This window comes from Camelus dromedarius, chromosome 6 (genome assembly GCF_036321535.1).
Source record: "Camelus dromedarius isolate mCamDro1 chromosome 6, mCamDro1.pat, whole genome shotgun sequence".
NCBI lineage: Eukaryota > Metazoa > Chordata > Mammalia > Artiodactyla > Camelidae > Camelus > Camelus dromedarius.
Window position 1 is genome coordinate 77,397,617 of NC_087441.1, and position 18,349 is coordinate 77,415,965.

At 35.5% G+C, this 18,349-nt stretch overlaps 1 pseudogene; it reads left to right on the top strand.

The window, feature by feature from the left end:
- The first annotated feature begins 521 nt into the window (after positions 1-521).
- LOC105093631 (genetic suppressor element 1-like) lies at positions 522-6,994 on the top strand (annotated as a pseudogene).
- Positions 6,995-18,349: the final 11,355 nt, after the last annotated feature.

Sequence of the window (18,349 nt, forward strand, 5' to 3'; positions counted from 1 at the left end):
CTCTGGCCACACAACACTGGCCACACCTCCAACCAAAGGGATAACAGCCAAAAGGCATAGAAGGAAGACTTGGCAACCACCCACACTTAAAAAAAGACCTCACAACAAAATTATTAGGAGTATACAGTCTTCGTGAGAACACATCCTCTTTTTTTTCTTTTTCTTTTTCATTTTTTAATTTTTTAATCCCTTTTAAAATTTAATTTTTTTAATGAAAAAAATTTTAAATTTGTCTCAATCTGATTTTTATCTCTTAGTTTTGTTCTCCTGTTACTGATTATATTATGTTTTCAAATCTTTTTTCTTCTTTTAAATTTTTTTAAAAAATTGTCTTAATTTGATTTTTATTTCTCTTTGTATTGTTCTGTTCTTGATTATACTCTGCTTTCAAATCTTTTTTTCTTCTTTTATATATATTTTTAGTTTTATTTATGCATCCACTTTAAATAAATAAACACCTTCAGGACCACAGTAGATAACTGATATTCTATAAGATATAGTGCCAGAGAAATATAAACAAAATGAAGAAGCAGAAGAACCACTCCCAATTAAAAGAACAAGAGAAATTCCCTGAAAGAATGATCAATGAAATAGGCACTGATGGTCTACTAGATCATGATTTCAAAAAAGTAGTGATCAAAGTACTGAAGGAGACTGTGAATACAGACAGAGAATATGTCAAAATGGAAATTGAAACTATAAAGAGGAGCCAGTTAAAATTGGAAAACTCCTTTGCTGAGATGAGAGCTGAGCTAAAGGCTGTGAAAAGTAGGCTAGATAATGCTGAGAAATGAATAAGTGACTTTGCACCCAATCAGAACAGCTGAGAGAAAGACAAGTAAAACCCAATGAAAACAATATAAAGAATCAATGGGATAATATAATGCTTGCCAATCTCTGCATAATAGGAGTCCTAGAAGAAGAAGAAAGAGCAAAAACAATTGAAGAGGTATTTGAAGAAATCATGATCGAAAACTTCCCAAACCTAAAGAAGGAATCAAATATCCAAGTACAGGAAACACAGAGGGTCCCAAACAAGAAGAACCCAAACAGATACACACCAAGACATATTATAATCAAGATGGCTAAGGTTAAAGATAAAGATATGATTCTAAAGGCAGCAACAGAAAAACAAAGAGTTAGTTTTAAGGGAACCCAATAAGGCTTTCATCTGATTTCTCTACACAAATACTACAGGCAGAAGGGAGTGGCAAGATATATTCAAAGTCCTGAATGAGAAAAAGATACAACCTAGGATACTTTATCCAGCAAGGCTATCCTTTACAATAGGAGAGATAAAGAACTTCACAGAAAAACAAAAACTGAAAGAATTTAGCAAGACTAAACCTATACTAAAAGAAATATTAAAAGGTTTACTCTAAATAGAAAAGAAGCAGGATGCTACATAAAGGAGAAAACCATAGTTGGAAAGGTGATAACAACAATGAATTACAACAGAATAAACATAAATTTGTAAAAGAGGACATCAAAATCATTAAGGGTGGGAGAGGGGAGCAAGAAAATTACAGATATTTTTCCTTTTTCTTTTTTCTTTTCTTCTGTAGGAAGGGTTTGAGCTTATATCACTATCTACTTAAAACAAATAGATATAGTAATGGGTTAATATACATGCAAAACAGGGTAATCACAAGACAAAAGCTGAGAAAAGAGTCATAAAAACTAAAAAGAAACCCAGATAATACAAAGGAAAATTATCAAACCAAAAAAAAAAAAAAAAAAAAAAAAGGAACAAAGAGGAAATACCAAATCAACTACAAAATGCCAATAAACACACATCTATCAATAATTACCATAAAGGTCAATAGACTAAATGTTCCCATCAAAAGACATAGAGGGGCAGACTGGGTAATAAAACAAGAACTTACAATATGCTGCATACACTTTAGGGAGAAGGACACACATAGATTGAGAGTGAGAGGATGGAAAAAGAAATTTTGTGCAAATGGAAATGACAAGAAAGCAGGAGTAGCAATACTGATTTCAGACAAAATAGACTTTAAAACAAAGGCCATAAAGAAAGATAAAGAAGGACATTTATAATGATTAAAGAGCAATACAAAATGAGGATATTACACTCATTAACATATATGCACCCAATATAGGAGCACCTAAATACATAAAGCAAATACTAACAGATATAAAGGGAGACACTGATGGGAATACAATCATTGTAGGAGACTTGAACACCACATTGTCATAACTGGACAGATCTTCCAGACAGAAAATTAATAAGGCAACAGAAAAATTAAGTGATTCAACAGAACAGTAAGACTTGGTTGAAGTTTTCAGAACATTACATACCCCTAAAATAGAATATACATTCTTTGTGAGTGCACATGGAACATTTTCTAGGATAGATCATGTACTCAGGCACAAAAAGAAGCCTCAACAATATTAAGAAGATAGAAATTATTTCAAGCATGTTTTCTGACCACAATGGCATTAAACTTAGAAATCAACTACAGAAAAACAAAGGAGAAAAAAATGACAGCATGGAGATTAAACAACATGCTACTCAAAAACCAATGGGTCAATGATGAAATCAAAGAAGAAATTAAGAAATACTTTGAGAAAAACGACAATGAAAACACAACCACACAGAATCTATGGGATGCAGCAAAGGTAGTGATAAGAGGGAAGTTTATAGTGATACAGACCTTCCTCAAAAAAGAAGAACAAAGTCAAATAACCAATCTAACCCAGCAGTTAAAAGAATTAGAAAAAGCAAAAAACCCCAAAAGTCAGCAGAAGGAAGGAAATAATAAAGATCAGGGAGGAAATAAATAAGATTGAGATTGAAAAAACAATAGAAAAAAATCAATCAAACCAAGAGCTGGTGTTTTGAACAAGTAAACAAAATTGACAAACCTCTGGCCAGGCTCATCAAAAAGAGAAAAGAGAGCACACAAATAAACAAAATGAGAAAGAAAAATGGAGAAATTACAACCGATACCACAGAAATACAAAATATCACATGAGAACACTATGAACAACTATAGGAAAACAAAATGGGTAACCTAGAAGAAATGGACAAGTTTCTGGAAACATACAGTCCACCAAGACTGAATCAAGAAGAAATTGACCACTGAACAAACCAATCACCAGAAATGAAATCAAATTAGCAATAAAAAATCTCCCTACAAACAAAAGTCCAGGACCGGATGGCTTCACTGGGGAATTCTACCAGACATACAAATAAGAACTCATACTGGTCCTTCTCAAACTCTTCCAGAAGATTGAAAAGGAGGGATTACTCCCAAACTCATTTTATGAAGCCACCATCACCCTGATACCAAAACCAGACAAAGACACTACCAAAAAAGAAAATTACAGACCAATATCACTGATGAACATAGATTCAAAAATCCTCAACCAAATATTAGCAAACAGAAACCAACAGCACATAAAAAAGATCATACACCATGATCAAGTTGGGTTCATCCCAGGAACACAAGGATGGTTCAACATACACAAATCAATCAATGTAATAACCCACATCAACAAGAAAAGGACAAAAACCACATGATCATCTCAATAGATGCAGAAAAAGCATTTGATAAAATTCAACACCCACTTATGATAAACAACCCTTTCCAAAGTGGGTATAGAAGGAAAATATCTCAACATAATAAAAGTTATTTATGACAAACCTACAGCCAGCATAGTACTCAATGGTGAAAAACTGAAAACCTCCCCCCTAAAATCTGGGACAAGACCAGGTTGTACACTCTCACCACTCCTACTCAACATAGTCTTGGAAGTCCTAGCCACAGCAATCAGGCAAGAAAAAGAAATAAAAGGGAACCAAACTGGAAAAGAAGAGGTAAAACTGTCACTATATGCAGATGACATGATACTATATATATAAAACCCTAAAAGGTCCACGCAAAAACTACTAGAACTAATTGAAGAATTCAGCAAGGTTGCAGGATACAAGAGTAATGTACAAAATTCAGTTGCATTTCTTTACACTAACAATGAATCAACAGGAAAAGAAAGTAAAGAAATGAACCCTTTTAAAATAGCACCCAAAGTAATAAAATACCTAGGAATAAATCTAACCAAGGAGGTGAAAGACTTTATACATGGAAAACTACAAAATATTGATTAAGGAAGTTAAAGAAGTCTTAATAAAATGGAAAGATATCCCATGCACCTGGATTGGAAGAACCAGTTTTGTTAAAAAGGTCATACTGACCAAGGCAATCTGCAGATTTAATGCAATCCCTATCAAATTATCTAAGATTTATTTCACAGAATTAGAATAAATCATAATGACATTTATATGAAATCACAAGAGACCCAGAATTGACAAAGCATTACTGATAAAAAAGAATGAGGCTGAAGGAATAACCCTCCCAGTCTTCAGAAAATACTACAGATCTACATTAATCAAAACAGCATGATACTGGTATGAAAACAGACATATAGATCAATGGAACAGAATAGAGACTCCAGGAATGAACCCACAAACTTTTGGTCAATTAATCTTTAACAAAGGAGGGAAGAACCTACAATGGAAAAAAGGCAGTCTCTTCAGCAAATGGTGTTGGGGAAACTGGATAGCTGCATGTACATCAATGAAACTAGAATACTCTGTCACACCATACACAAAACTACAGTCAAAATGGCTTAAAGACTTAAACATGAGACAAGACACAATAAATCTCCTAGAAGAAAACATAGGCAAAATATTATCTCACAATGTACATCTCAGCAATGTTCTCTTAGAGCAGTCTACCCAAGCAATAGAAATAACAGCAAGAATAAACAAATGGGACCTAATTAAACTTACAAGCTTTTGCACAGCAAAGGAAACCATGAGCAAAACAAAATTACAACCTACAGAATGGGAGAAAATATTTTCAAAAGATGAAACTGACAAAGGGCTTGATTTCCAGAATATTTAAGCTTATAAGACTTAATAACAAAAAAACAAACAACCCAATCTAAAAAATAGGCAGAAGACCTAAACAAGCAATTCTCCTGTGAATACATATGAATGGCCAATAGGCACATGAAAAAATACTCAATATCACTAATTATCAGAGAAATGCAAATCAAAACTACAATGAGGTATCACCTCACACCAGTCAGAATGACCATCATTCAAAAGTTCATGAATGACAAATGCTGGAGAGGGTGTGGAGAAAAGGGAACCCTCCTACACTGCTGGTGGGAATGCAGTTTGGTGCAGCCATTGTGGAAAACAGTATGGAGGTTCCTCAAAAAACTAAAAATAAGACTTACCATATGATCCAACAGTCCCACTCCTGGGCATATATCCAGAGAGATCCTTATTTCAAAAGACAACTGCACCCCAATGTTGAGAGCAGCACTATTTACAATAGCCAAGACATGGAAACAACCTAAATGTTCATCAACAGATGACTGGATAAAGAAGTGGTGGTATATTTATACAATGGAATACTACGCAGTCATAAAAAAGAATGAAATAATGTGCTTTGCAGCAACACGGGTGGCCCTGGAGAATGTCATTCTAGGTGAAGTAAGCCAGAAAGAGAAAAAAAAAAATATGGTATCACTTATATGGGGAATCTAAAAAAAAAAAAAAAACAACTGAACTTATATATAGAACAGAAACAGATTCAGAGACAAAGAAAACAAACTTATGGTTACCAGGAGGGGAGGGTGTGGGTAGGGATAAATTGAGAGTTTGAGATTTTCAGATACTGACTGGTGTATATAAAATAGATAAACAAGTTTATACTGTATAGCACAGAAAATTGTATTCTATATATTATAGTAGATTATGGTGAAAAAATATGAAAATAAATACATGTATATTCATGTATGACTGAAACATTGTGCTGTACACCAGAAATTTACACAACATTGTAAACTGACTATACTTCCATTAAAAAAAAAGATAAAGGTAAAATGAAAACATTTTTATATAAAAAATGCATTGCATTTTATGTGTCAGAAAATTTTTTTAAAAAATGGGCTGAGGACTTGAATAAATACTTTTTCTGAGGAATTTCAGCAACAGTGGCAGACCCACTCAGGAACCGTCAGAAGGACAGTTCGGCTCTCTCCCTGAGCAAACCAGCCACACAGCAAGCCTCTCTGGATACGGAGAAGCCTGTGGATGTCGCTGCTTCCTTGTCTGACATCGCGAAGGCCACGGAGCCTGGGACTGGGGCAGCGCCGGCCCCAGAGGCTGTCATGAGTTCAGGAGAGGGCTCCTGCCAGCGGCGAGAAGGCCAGGCTGAGTGAGAGCCCCGGGGTCAGGAAGAGCCTGAGCGTGCTTCATTACAAACGGGCCCCCTGCGCCCAAGGACATCCCGTGCTGCTGTCTCACAGCATCAACGGGAAGAGCAAGCCATGGAAGACCTTTGTGGCCGAGGAGTTTGCACATCAGTTCCACGAGTCCGTCCTGCAGCCCCCCCAGGAGGCCCTGCGGAAGCATAAAGGAACCGCAGCTGTGCTGTCTGCAGAGCAGAACCACAAGGTTGACACGTCCGTCCACGACAACATTCCTGAGCTGCAGGCCTGGAGCCGGCTGCCTGCCCCAGCACAGCGGGCAGCAGGAGACACCGCTGGGAGGAGGGGCCCCTCCCGCAGGAGAGGGACCAGGACTCGGAGGAGGACAGCAAGGATGGCGGAGAGGAGGACAATGAGGACCACGCCCAGGCGCAAGGGGCAAGGGATTGAGGCCATTTTTGAAGCTTACCAGCAATCCATAGAAGAGCAAAATCGGGAGCGGCAGGTGTTCCAGACGCAGTGCAGGCAGGCGGCCGGAGGCCCAGCACCGCGGCCTCAGCCTCAGCGCGGAGCAGTTCTCCCGCAGCGTGGCGGAGTCGAGGAGCCAGAAACAGAAGAGTGTTTCAGAAAGGGAGCGACTGCAGGCAGCGCTGGATCACTTACGCAAGTGCCTTGCGTTGCCTGCAATGCATTGGGTAGGGGTTACTTTAAGGGATATCCTAGGTGGCGGTTTCCCGGGCAGTAGGCCGAACCTATAGTATAGAGATATTACCTGTTTTATTACCTTTAATATTTAATGTTTTTCACTGGCAGATTTGAAGCTTAAGAAATGAGAATGTGCCATGCATGAAGCAAAGGATTCCAGGCTCCACAGAAAAAGAACGAACTCGCCTTGACTTTAGTGCAATTGCATCACCTTTGTAATTCAGCGAGCAACCGATGTAGGATGCCCGTAGTTTTTTCTTTTTAAAGGCGGTTGTATTCTTTCCCCAGGCCCTCAGTTTTTAATCTGAAAACAAAGGCTCCGTTACCAACACTAGAACTCGATCGTTTGTAGCCCCTGGGTGTGTCAGATAGGACCCCACGGCTTCTGTGCCCTTCCTTGCCGTGTTCCCAGGCCTCGAGAACCCAGTTTGCTCTCGCTGCAGTCGGGGCCGGTCTCATTCTTCCCCGGGTCGGAGGAGACCTGCTTCAGCTGAAGGAAGTTGGGGTGCATTTTAAGTAAAGGGTTTATTTCTTTGTTTCAGTTACTTTTCTGCTAAATTCCCTTCAAAGTAACAGATCCTAGGAGCACACAAAGCAACAGTACTGAAGCCTGGAAAAGCTCTGTACCTAAAGATAAAGCAAATCAACAAACTGAAGGTACCTTTTTATTACTGTGAGGGTGGGAGGGAGAATGTACCGAGCTCTGTGTGTAACACTGCGTTGTTACTGCAGTGGTTGGTGTTTTCATACAAACGTGAATTTTGAGGGAAAACTCAAAGGTGCTTTAGCTTTGTACTGTGTATATATATTAAAAAACAAAACAAAACAAAGTTTTGTATGTTTTTATTACTTTAATTATTGTTATAAAAAAGCTTGCCGTTTTTAATATGTGGTTTGGGGGATTTTGTTGTTTGTTTTCCTGTTTGGGGGTTTTGTTTGTTTTTGTTTTGTTTTTCTGGGCAAAGAAACAGCAACAAAAAACCCCCCTTGTTTTTAGTGTTTGTACTGCTGCTGGTCAGGACATTAAAATATTGAAGTGTTTTTAAAAATTAAAGAAGAGGAAAAGTAAAAGAGCTTAAAAAATATTTTTCCAAGGAAGACATACAGATGACCAATAGTCACATTAAAGGATGGTTAACATCACTAATTATCATATAAGTGCAAATTAAAACCACAATGAGATATTACTTCACACCTGTCAGGATGACTGTCATCAAAAAGATCATAAACAACAATTGTTGGTGAGGATGTGGAGAACAGGGAATCCTTGTACACTGTTGATGGAAATGTAAATTGGTGCAGCCACTATAGAAAACAATATGGTGGTTTCTCAAAAAACTGGAAATAGATCTACCATAAGATCCAGTAATTTGATTCCTTAGTATATATTTGAAAAAAACAGAAACACTAACTTAAAGAGATACATGCATTCCAATGTTCATAGCACTGTTATTTAAACTGCCAAGGTATGGAACCAACCTAAATGTCCATCAGCAAATGAACGAATAAAGAAAACATGGTATATATATGCAATGGAATATTACTCAGCCATAAAAAAGAATGAAATTTTGCCATTTGCAACAACATGGATGGACTTGGAGGGTATCATGCTCAGTGAAGTAAGTCAGACACAGAAAGACAAAAACTGTGTATCACTTATGTGGACTCTAAAAAATAAACTAATGAATATAAGAAAACAGAAACAGACTCACAGATTTAGATACAAACCATGTACAAGTGGTTACCAGTAGGGAGAAGGAAAAGAGGAGGGGCAAGATAGGGATAATGAATTGAGGTACATCTAATATGTATAAAATAATCTACAAGGATATATTGTAAAACACAGGGAATATAGTCAATATTTTATAATATTACAAATGTACTATATCCTTTAAAAATTGTGAATGACTATATTGTAGAGCTGTAATTTATACAAGTAAATCTTGATTAGAAAAAAGAATACAATCCACTTTAAGAGAAAAAAAAACAATTAGATCACCCACTTACAGAGAAATAGTTAAATGAATTTATTTTTTTCCCTTATGGAGTCTTATGTTACTTATATGATCAAAATTTTATAAAATTTACAACAAGAACAACAACAAAAACAACAAAAGCTCAGGGTTTATTCTTCCAATTCACATATGCATGCTAATTATCTTTTAAATAGTTTTTTTTAAACATTCTTTTCCTTTCAACAAATTTTTTTCTCTCTGAAAATTTGAGGAAAAATATCAAATTGGCAATTTCTGAAAAAGAGACAAAAATATATGAAATACATCTTGGTTTCAAATTTTTTATAAATGCCATTCTGAAATTCTTCCTCCTTTATCAAACTTTCAACTATCATTCACTTTCTACAAATGGAAGAATCTATTTCTTCTTATATAGAATCATCTATTTCTTCCTATGTAGACTTCCAACTGAAGTTTTCAGTATTTAGAAATGCTTCATGTTTGATATCAAGCATCACTCCTAAAAACTAAGAAGCACCTGTGCCCTCCTAAGATAGGGTGACAGTTTGATTTTTGCTGCAAGTGATCAAATAAATCCCCCAGTCAGATTGGACTGTTTGAGAGACCAACAAATGGTACCAGTAGTTTCTTTAATCTGTATGGCTCCTGATGGGTCCTCACTAATGCAAAGAGACAAAGGTTATTGAAGTTCTCTGAGCTTATATTTATGCATCTATTTATGTTTTCTTAGGTGCTGCATTTTTTCAAAAAGCCTGAATTCCTTCCCATCTTGTCTGGTTGAGAGTATGGACTCTGGGGACAGGCTGTTGGAGTTCAGATTCCTGTTGTGCCGCTTACTAGGTGTGAGGCTTCCACAAGAGTGCCTCAGTTACCCCATCTGTAAAATGGGGGTAGTAATGGTAGTACCTCACTGGTTTTTGGTAGATTAGGTGAGTTACTATCTGTAAAGCACTTAGAGATTCACACTAAGAACGATTTAAGTGTATTTTATTTTATTTACTACAGTAATGTAGCAGTGCTAAATATCTGTAAAATTCCTAAAGCTTTTGTTGTAATTAAAAACTTTTACAACTGGAGTTGAGGAAACAGTATGAACACTCCAGCTTTATCTAAGTCACAATTCCGAAGTGAAGAGATTGATACACACTGCACTGTGTAGGCACATGGGCTTTCACTGAAGAAGTTCAATTAATGAGCCAAAGCAAGAGTATTTTTGGAAGTTTTAAAAAAGTTTTGTTTCTTTCTCTAAAGTATGTTTGCTTAATTAAAGGCATATTACTTTAAAACTTATGATGCTATCAAAGACTTATTTATTTGTGCTGTAACATAAAAAACAACAATGGACAGGAGATATATACCATTTACATTATCACCTAGCATCCTTTATAGTAGCCAGTATACAATGAAAAAAAATTTTCAAATGAGATTCAGCCCTATTATTTTAGAGTCTAATATCTTTATGTTTTTTTAAAATACATTGTATATGGATTACAATTATATCTGTTTTATTGAAAAATTATTCATAAGTCATATAGATTTAAGTAGAAGGTACGACTTAACTTTAATTTTGTCTACATTCTACGAGGCAGTGTGGTGGGGATACTGAGTTCACTTTGTGAATCTCTCTTACATGGGCTTCCTAGATTGATTCTCACCAAACCTGAAGCAAGAGTAGATAATACAGATTACATTCTAAATCAGGAATGTGGCTAGAGAACACTGAAGTGTTTGGTATGTCAGTTGCGTGAAGGCCTCCGACTTTATCTAAGAAACAATTATGAATATAAATAGTTACTTATGGGTGAAGATATCTGACAGAGGTTTTCAGTCCTTTCTATAATACAAAGAAAGCACACATGATAGCCTCAGTGGCTACAGTGACTGACAGGAGGAAATAGAATATTACTTGACACTAAGTCATCATAAAAATTTGATTTAGTATGTCATAAGAGATTATTTGTTCTTTGGCAATACATACTTAATTCTCATAATTGTAGTGTGATCTTTTTTCCTAGATAATAAACTCAATTTTTTATATATCATTCATTCATTCATTCATTCAGCAAAAGTATATCCATCTCTTACTATGAAATAAGCAGTGTTCCAGGTGCTCAAATTACAAAATGGAATCCACCCTCTAAGATGCAAATGCTCTGATATGTAAAACTCCAGGATTTTATAGCTCATGTGGGAGATGTAAAAACAGGTAAAATACACTACAACTTGGTAAGTACTATATAGTTATATGAAAGCCAGAGGATAGAGTAACTAAGTGTACATAAATTAAATAAGATCTCCTATCAAAGAAAGAAAGAGGGAAAGAAAGAAAGTAAATACAACAATGGAAAGAATTTCTCTTTGAAGAATGAGTATCAACAATTTATTCATTTTTCTACCCCTCCAATTTTCATCAGTTTTCCTAATCATCCTGATAAAATATTGTGATTTTAGTAGGATCAGTATTTAGTACTTACATTGTTATGATTATGTAAAGCTATTTACAGTCAAGCCACGTAGTAGTATTATGTAACTTTTCTTTGCCAATATAATTTTATCTTTTCCAACGAGTTAATAATTGCTTCCCCCCCCCAGTATCCCATGTATATGTTAGAAATTCAACCTGAATTATTCATACACAAGAGGTGTTTTATTAGTTTATTCTTCTTGAAAATTATTTCTTGGACTTTTGTCCTGAATATATATGATAGTACTTTACTGTTGCTATTCAGCTGTCATTCTGAGATTTCACCTTGTCAATTTCCCAGGGATTCTCCTTACTCTCCCCCATTTGGGTCTCATGTTACTTGGATCCATAGTTTTCCTCTGTATTGGTTCCCTATTTCAGAGAAACATATCTTTCATTGGTTTTCTGAGAAATGTATATGAGTGGTATGTGAAACATGTCTTCATTTCGCTCTTTACTTGGTTATTAGTCTTAACTCAGTATAGAACTGTGGGTTAGATATTTTCCTACGTGATTCTGAAACTTTCTCTATTGTTTCCCAGCTTCCAGTGTTGCTATTTAGAGGTCTGAGTTCATTCTGATTCCTCATCCATTGTATGTGCTAGCATTCTGAAATTTTATGATAGTGAGTCTTGTATCAATTTAAATCCACTTAGCCAGGTATTCAATGTCCTTTCATTCTGGAAAGTCATGCCCTTCAATTCTGAGTAATTAATGTTTTTGAAGTTTCCCCTCTATTTTCTCTCTTATCTTTTTCTGAATCTCTTATTATTCATATGTTGAACTTCCTGGATTGGTCATCTTTTTCTTTTTAATCCCTTCTATCTTATTTTCCATTTTTGTCTTCTTTCTCTAATTTCTGGAAATTTCTATGAGGTTCACTGCATTGTTTCTTGGTTTTCCTCACTGATTACATGGATTAATTCTCTGTGATTAAAAGTTTGGTACAATTTATCTAACTGCTTTCTACCACTCAATTTTTTTTTATTGTCCTCATTTTCATTTTCTTTTCTCCTTTTTTTACTTATGACCCTTAGTTACCTTTTTTTTAATGGGCAAAAGTAGATGCATGTATTAAATCTGACATCTCTTCCCCAAAGGCCTCATCTACTTTTTAAAGAAAAATTTATAACAATAAAGGGTATTTTTATCCCAAACAATCAGGTAAAAAATTTGATTGATTAATCAAGAAAGTCAGCAGAAATAAGAAATCATAAGAAAGAGTATATATTTTAAACATATTCTTTTAAATTGACTTGTATGATTACATATTTATTAGCTAACTTATTGACTTTGGAACAATGCCTTTTTTTGAATATACATCCATTGATTTGAATTGCATTGTTTTTCTTGCACAAACCATTATCAGAGTGTATCATATAAGAATAATACAAGATTTGTGTGTGTGTGTGTGTGATGCAGGTTTGTAAAGACTATTGTGAGATAGTCTGAAAGAAAATTCCAAATTTAGTAAATTCTCTTAATTATTTTACAGTTGTATCACCCAAATGGAATTCAACAATTTGAATTAGATATGCACTCCTGTAGACTAAATCTCTCATGAACTGACTTAGTACCCTTATAAAAGGGACTCCAGAGAGCCCCCACACCCTTTCTGCTATGTGAGGACACAGGAGAAGATTGCCACCTATGAATCAGGAGGCTACTCTCCCCAGGCATTGAAACTGCTCTTGATTTTGAACTTCCCACTCTTCAAAATGTTGAGAAATAAATTCATGTTCTTGATAAGCTACCCAGTCTGTGGTTTTTTTGTTACAGCTGCCCGAACTAGGACATGTATTATTTTCAAGACTTTCTAAAATATTCAGCTTAGATTTGAAGAAATATTAAATATCTCTCTTCATTTAGTTTACATAACATGTAACTAAACTGCATGTCTGCAATAACCAGTGCAACTAGGATGAACAATTTTGAAAATAAGCACAGTTGGTATATAACTGGGCTGGTGGGAGAGGACGCTGGGGAAGGGGCTTGTTAAAACAGTTAATCTTGAGGTTTAGAATGAGGAGAGTCTAATTATAATGAGGAGGTGCTAAAGGTAATTTGATTAGGAGGTTAGAGATGATGGTGTACAGCTCCAGTGAGTGCAGCAGAATTGGAAAGGTTCTCAGTGAATAGGTTGTCACTAGAAAAGAGAATTTCTGAATTAAGAGACTAATTCCAAAATTAAGAGACTAATTTCCAAAATATACAAACAGCTCATATACCTTAATATCAAATAAACAAGTAACCCAATCCAAAAATGGGCAGAAGACCTAAACAAGCAATTCTCTAATGAAAACATACAAATGGCCAATAGGCACATGAAAAAATGCTCAGCATCACTAATTATCAGACAAATGCAGATCAAAACTACAATGAGATACCACTTCATACCGGCCAGAGTGACCATCGTTGAAGTCTACAAACGATAGATGCTGGAAAGGGTGTGGAGAAAAGGGAACCCTCCTACACTGTTGGTGGGAGTGTAGATTGGGTCAGCCACTATGGAGGACAGTATGGAGGTTTCTTAAAAAACTGAAAATAGTCTTACCACGTGATCCAGCAATCCTACTCCTGGGCATATATTCAGAGAAAAATAAAATTCAAAGAGACACATGTACCCCAATGTTCACAGCAGCACTATTTACGATAGCCAAGACATGGTAACAACCCAAATGTCCATCAGCAGATGACTGGGTAAAAAGATGTGGTACATATATACAATGGAACACTACTCAGCCATTAAAAAAGAATAAAATAATACCCTTTGCAGCTGAAGATTGTCATTCTAAGTGAAGTGGGCCAGAAAGAGAAGGAAAAATGCCATATGACATTAATTATATGAAGAATCTAAAAAATAATAAAAATAATAATGACACAAGTGAACTAATTATTATTTTGATTTCTTGAATATGTGTAAGCACATCTGACTCTCCTTTATGATTGGATTACCGCCTTCTGTTGATTCTTATTTTGTGTTTGGCTTTATGCCTTTTATAACTATGTAAATTTAAAAAGCTAGAGATCTAATCTGTTCTTAGAAACAATAATTAGTACATATATGAAAACTAAAAAAAAGTGCAGTATACTGTATATATGTTAGTACATGCAATATAATGTGTATGTGCAGTTGAACTGTAATAATTGTACATAATAAAACTGAAAAAAAAATAAATAAAAGATTTTGACACCAAAAAAGATAAAATGTCCATCTTACAAGACTGTTGTGACAATGAGAAAGTGACAAGAGACCGAAGGAGTAGCAGCTACTATTATGTTAATATTATTAATGACTTTAATTATTAATATTACTAATAAAGAAGATTTTAAATTAAAAAAATATCTCTCTGACTTAATAATGTGCAGTTGTGCCACTACTGGTCAGGTAAGACTGCTCTGCATGACATGAAAACTCTTATAAATGAAAGATAACTAAGTTCCAATAACTTAGTCAAATCTGATTGTTTATCTGATTTATTTGTCAGATATGTACCAACTCCTTGTTTTATGACACAACAATTTTTCCATTTTACCTCAAATATTAGAATTAGGATTATTAATTTGAAAGGTTAAGGAAAGAGGGTATAGCTATGGATGCAAATGGTGTTTAGATTGTTATGTTTTAGCTAAATAATACTGATTATCTGGAAACTTCAGTTCTAATTTTTTACTACATCTTGATTTTATAAAATAAATAGTTATCAAATTTAATAAAGAGAATCAGCATTTAGATTTGGATGAAATTTTGAAAAATCAACCAAGTGAGGTAAATAGGCCCAATTTAATTTTTTAAGCTTTAAGAAAGAAAAATCTTTCAGATAATCATTTTGTAATTAAGAACAGAGATCAAAGTTTGTTGGCAATATAGTCTATATTCAGCTTGATTAGAAAGAAATGAAGAGGCTAAACTGAGAAAATACTGAAATTCATAAAGAGGAAAGAGAAACAGAGATAAGTAGAAAGATGACCAAAGAAGTAAAGGAGAAAGTAGAGTTGATGGCAACAAACACAAAGTAATGATGGTTGACCAGCTGGAGGATGGGCCTGGACTCCCTAAGGTCTAGACGGCCTGGAAAAGAGTGATCAGCTGTGGAAACTGTACATCATACATGGAAAAGCCTTAGAGAGGGTTTGATTTGATTCAGGAAAAGCTTCCTACCATCCTCCATCAACGAGACTTTAAGTGTCAGTGGTGGGCAGCAAACTGTCTTTTGAGAAAGTACTTCATTTTTCCTCTGCCTGAGTTAGGATTGTCTCTGGGACCATGTAGGTAATTCTGTGTTCATTGTGGACAGCTGGGATGGGCAGGGGTTCATCAGAGACTAACATTTGGAGAACTGAAAAGGCTAAAGAATGATGATAGTAGTTATATAACAAAGGATGAGAAGTAATTTAGAGGACAGAAGTGATCCTAGAAAAGAAAATAAAAATGGGAATTATAACTGAGTAGGCCTTTGCCATTGGTAAAAATCTGGGTCACTTACAGCTGTATTTTTCCAGTTGTGTTTTTATCTGTGGACTTAGAATAGCATAGTTGTCTAATAAATGTTTCATTATCTCAGGCTAACAATAGGTTTCATTCCAGAATACAATTGTCATATAACAAAACTTCAGTGTGTTGGAGAAAAAATCAATCAACACAGTTTAAAGCTTTGCATGCCCTTTGTTTGTAGGGAGTCAGGCATAAATGAGCATTTGTCATTTGACTCTTCTAGTGCATTTCTAGTACATTGTGCCTTCAGCATGACACATCAGAAACTGGTGTTTATCTTTTATTACTGCCAGACCCCTCTGGAAAGAGCTCCACAGAATTCATCATCAGTGTTTGTGTCAGGTATACATATAAATACATGTTGAACGCATTTGTTGGGGATATTGTGGTTTCCAAAGCCAACTTAAGTTAAAAAGTGTGAGATGAATGATGAAGGGGACCTTCTGAAGGAGGTATGAAGTTAATAATTAAAATGTTATTTACCAAAATACTGACAGCAAAGCTTTTTGTTATTCTATGTCAACTATTTGAGTGCCAGTATGAATAAGAGCAAACATGATGATACTTGTTTTAGGTCTGCATTGGGGAAGTTTGTGAAGAAACTCTCTACTACACATGGAATTTATAAATATAATACAAACTAAATTCCATTTGAATACTCATTTAATATAACATTATTAGGCACTAAGTTTGAAGCAGAAGTATGATCTAACAATTATTATGCCTGTTGTGGTTGTTATGGAGAGCACGATCTTTGTTTTTCGCAGTTTTTGTTTCATGTTAACAAAAATGCTTTGAGGTTAAGCTAAAGGTGAGAACCCATTTTCAAATTATATTTGAAATGCACTTCATTTTAAATAGTAATAGGCACTCATCTGCTCTAGGATATATTAAAACACGCAGTTGTCAATATATAGCATTTCTCAGTTACTTATTAATGTGTACGTACCCAACTTCTACGTCTTACAGACCATCCTGAAAGTCTAGAATGTAGACTGGGAGGCATGCTGTGGTCAAGTCTGGGAGGACGTGGGTTTTCTTTAGATGAAATTTAGAAAATTGCAAGAAGCACGCCTACTGCGTGTAAGGCTCGGTGGTAGACCAATGCAGTGTTTGAAATAGTGGCAAATAGAGAACAAACCTGATCTCCACTGCTCCCTCTAGTGGAGAAGGAAGGTAAAAACCTAAGGCAGGATGGGGTCACTGCTATGCATGACTATAGGCAGTGTGCTTTTGGATTGAGACAAGTCTTTTCCACAATGAAATGGGGTTCCAGCACATGAAGTATGCACCCACTGAGGAGTAGCTGTGGCTTATCAAGAACTTGTGGTTGCCAAGGGGGCGGAGGGTGGGAAGGGATAGACTGGGATTTCAAAGTCATAGAATAGATTAACAAGATTATACTGTATAGCACAGGGAGATATATACAAGATCTTATGGTAGCTCATGGAGAAAAAAATGTGACAAGGAATATATATATGTTCAGGTATAACTGAAAAATTGTGCTCTACACTGGAATTTGATACAACACTGTAAAATGATTATAAATCAATAAAAAATGTTAAAAAAAAAGTATCCCATTGTTGCCAAAGGCATCAAACAATAGACATGTTTGAGTAAGAGAACAAATTTATCTGAAGGTAAATTTGAAGCTGCAAATGACGGATTAGAAAAAAAAAGTCAGTATGCACATCATTAGCTTTTTGAAATTGCAATTTCTAACTATTTAACTTCTTCTTGGATTTGTTTTTACTACTCCTGAGCCCATGGTAGAAATGTGCTTTCCCCTCCACCTTCAACAATGTTAGTTAAGGATTCCAGGTGACCCAGCTTTCTTGAACATCCTTAAGGCCAGGCTAGAAAATCCCCAATCTAGAGCCAATGTTGGTTGTTCGCTCAGGAGTATAGAAAACCCAACAACCTGATTTTAAAGTATACAATTTTCACAGCAAAAGACATACTTTGTCTTTTGGGGAAAAGTTCCTTGATAACTAAGATGAAACATTATATTTAATAGATGTAATAAAGCTAAGTTTGGGTTTCCACTTGACTCAGCTCTTCACTGAGTAACCTCCTTTGTGCTTTCCTGCATAGGGTCCCGTTCTCAGGAAAAGAAAGAATATGGGAGGAGCAAGGGAGATGGTGTGTGACATTCCTTTTCCAGTTAACTGATGTCTAGGAAAGGACAATGACTGTGTCCCATACCAGATACTCTTGTAATGACAGCAGCAGCAGCAGGGGGTTAACTGCAAAAAACACGACAGCTAAACAAAGGCTTGATGGATTCAGAAAGGCAGATTGTGTATATGAGGACAGTCCCTAGGATGGCCATTCCCCAACCTGAACAAATTCTTTGGAAGAATCTTCCGTAAAAATGAACTGCTTTTAATCTTAGATATGGTGTTTCCCTGAAGAATATTTTACTGATATTCCCTATTCAAAACAATGTCATGCATTCAG